Here is a 3,244-nt window from a genome sequence, read left to right on the forward strand (position 1 = left end):
GTACATATTCTCTCCCATCTGACATGGTAAAATAAAAATCCAAAAGAAAACAACCGTCTTCAGAACTATAATGTGTAGAGTCCCCCTATGTCCCCCTGTGTTTATTCACAATTGTTTACATATACATTTGCAATACCATACTTTAACTATAATATGCAATTACCTTCCACTGCACTTTAATTTAAATAGCTGCTGTCCAAACTCTAATTATTCATTTTATAGTAACAGCTACCTGTATATCATGCTCGCAATTCTGCCTATAGTAATAGCCACCTGTACATATATTCATAGTACATGTAAACTCTGTTATAATAATCATCTGTATATTATGCTACTGTACATATCTGTAAAACTCTATTCACAGTAATATCCACCTGCTATTGCACTTCTGGTTAGACCTAAACTGCATTTCGTTGCCTTGTACCTGTACCTGTGTAATGACAATAAAGTTGAATCTAATCTAATCTAATCTAATCTAATAATTTAACCTGGGTAGACATAAGAGCCAAAATGCAAGTGGCTGCAAATGGAGCAAGGCCACAATATGGCCGGCCTTGCATTTAATGAAATTATCTAAAAAAAAAAAAAAGTAGTTTTATAAGTACCTACCATATTTTAATGGTTGACGAACAACAATTTCACTACTGTTCTTATCTTGCAGCTAAAAAGAAGAAACCTAATTCTATAATTTAACATGCCATATTTATGGAAAGTGAAGCTAGAGTAAAAAAAAAAAAAAATGTGTCTCATCAATGTCATCTGGATATGGCAATTCTTTTGAAATATTACATTAGATGCATTAGTATTGCTTAAACTAGCCTTTTCATCATCTTGATATTGTTCAGTTCTGCACCACTGGCGTGCAAAGTTAATCGGAGCAACGCCTGATGAGACGCATGCATCCATGGAGCCGCGGGGTTGCAGACTCCTGCCCTAATGTGAAACATGGTGATGGAAGCATTATGCTGTGGGTATGCTTTACCCCAGCAGGGATGCTAATCAGAACAGAGCAAAAGATGGATTAAGCTAAATTCAGGACAATACTGGAAAATGGTGCAAGAGACCTCAGACTGGATTGGATGTTCACCTTCCTGCAGGCCGACAACCCACACACTGAGCTACAGTTGAGATGTTTTGATGTGTTAACAGTTGTTTAGATGTTCTCCATTCAATCTGCTGGCAAACATTTCATCCCCCAGGCGTTTAAATCTTTAGGACACCCCCTCCGAAAAGACTTGCAGCTGTGATAGCACTGAAAAAGGTTCTACAAAATATTGATTTTGAAGGTGGCAATACAAACGTAGACCTCGCTTTTGCGTGACTCCTTTCCACTGCAGGGTGAGTTATGTGCTAGATCAGGGGTCATCAACCTTTTCGACACTGAGAGCTACTTCATTGGTGGCTACCAGTGCTGACATTTGAACTAGAAGTGTCAGAGTTCACCATAACTTTATGTAAAATAAACACATTTTTCATGCTTTGTTATATTGTAATTTTTAAATCTATAAGAATGCAAATGTGGGCGACTGTGGCCTGATGGGTTGAGTCGTCTTGCAATCAGAAGGTTGTGGGTTTGATTCCAGCTTCCCCGTGTCATATGTTGATGTGCCCCTGGGCAAGGCACTTACCCCCAAGTTGCCTAGCGAGCTGCATATTGGTGTATAAATGTGTGCGCCTCAGTAAGTGCGATTGGCTGAATGTGGCTATAGTGTACAGCACTTTGAGTGGTCAGTTTGACTGGAAAAGCGCTATATAAGTTCAGTTCATTTACCAAATGTGAATAAACAGGAATAGTAACAAAATAAAACTTTAGGTGAAGCTCACTGGTGGATTGTGCTTTTCTTAGAACAGGCCCATGGGGACCCTATAGTCCTAAAGGGCTACTTGGTGCCCCCGGGCACCATGTTGGTGACCCCTGCTAGATTGTGTTGATCTGTCTCATAAAATAACTACCAAATTTGTAGTTGCAACATGACAAAATGGCAATAAGTTAAATTTTACAAAACAAGATCAATTCAAAGCTCAGTGCCCGTTTTCACAAAGAATCCTAAGACGAAAAGTACCTCTTAGTGATGTGATTTCAGGAAAAATCTTCAAATTCATCTTTGAATTTCACCTCAGTAAGATGAAAGTTATTCACCAAGCCTCTTTGGCTTTAAGAGAGCACCTAAGAGGAAAGAATGTTAGTATTGAGGAGGACTTTTAGCAACCCTAAAAGTGTCTTAAGCACAGAAGATGGTGAAAACAGAGCTGATTGGCTGATCCCCCACCTAAAAAGTGGAAGAAATTAACACAAACTTCTTTAACAATCACAAAATTAAGAAACTTTATCATCTCCATAGGGGGAATTAGTTTCAGTGGCCCAGCAGCTCTAATAATATTCTCATTTATAACAAAAATAAGGAAAAATATTAAATTGGGAATAAAAAGAGGAGAAATGTACAAAGAATAGAGAGGAAATTGTATATTATTTACAGAAAATGCTTTCAATAATAAACATTCAATAAGAAATAGAAAAAGGTAGCAGAAAAATATATACATAGACGCTCTAGACAAAAGAGGTGAGAACGTATTTTCTGTATTGCACGATGTCAGTAACCTAAATGGTTATCTAGAAGTTTGTGTGATGCCTTCTCTCTGGCTTTTAATTGCTACATGGGGCGCTTCTCACTTTCCAGGCTGTTGTGTAAAAGTGGAGAGATGTGCAGAGAAAAGAGTGTATTATTTTGCAACAATGTGCTTCAAAGTCGGCCTATTCACTCCATGATCCCTGGGTCAATTTACATTTCAACACTCCATTCTCCTCTAAGAGCTGAGCAGGCAGAGGTGCTTCTCCTCTCTCTAGTTCGCTTTATTCTGTTTTTTCTCCATTTGCTGTCGGTTGTTTTGCCAAATATGACAACTTTATACCAGCAGGCAATCAATAAAATCTTGACAGGTGAGTGACCAGTAATATCAAATATATGGAGTAGTAATTTTACCAGTATGGTGAGTAATAAGCAAATCAAAAATAACTAGGATGTAAGGTATGTTCAGTTTTATGCTGAGTGACGATTATTTAATTTAGAAGTTTAATCATGTCACAGATTTCTTAATCCAGTCAAATTGGTTAATTTCTATTCGGGGATGTGTGCATTTGTGCCTTTGTTGTACTGTCAACCAACTCTTACCTGTGACCTACTAAACCATGCAGAAGAATAGAAAGTCTTTCCAAGACAATGACAAAAAACTAAAACGACAAATG

This window comes from Fundulus heteroclitus, chromosome 15 (genome assembly GCF_011125445.2).
Source record: "Fundulus heteroclitus isolate FHET01 chromosome 15, MU-UCD_Fhet_4.1, whole genome shotgun sequence".
Classification (NCBI taxonomy): Eukaryota; Metazoa; Chordata; class Actinopteri; order Cyprinodontiformes; family Fundulidae; genus Fundulus; species Fundulus heteroclitus.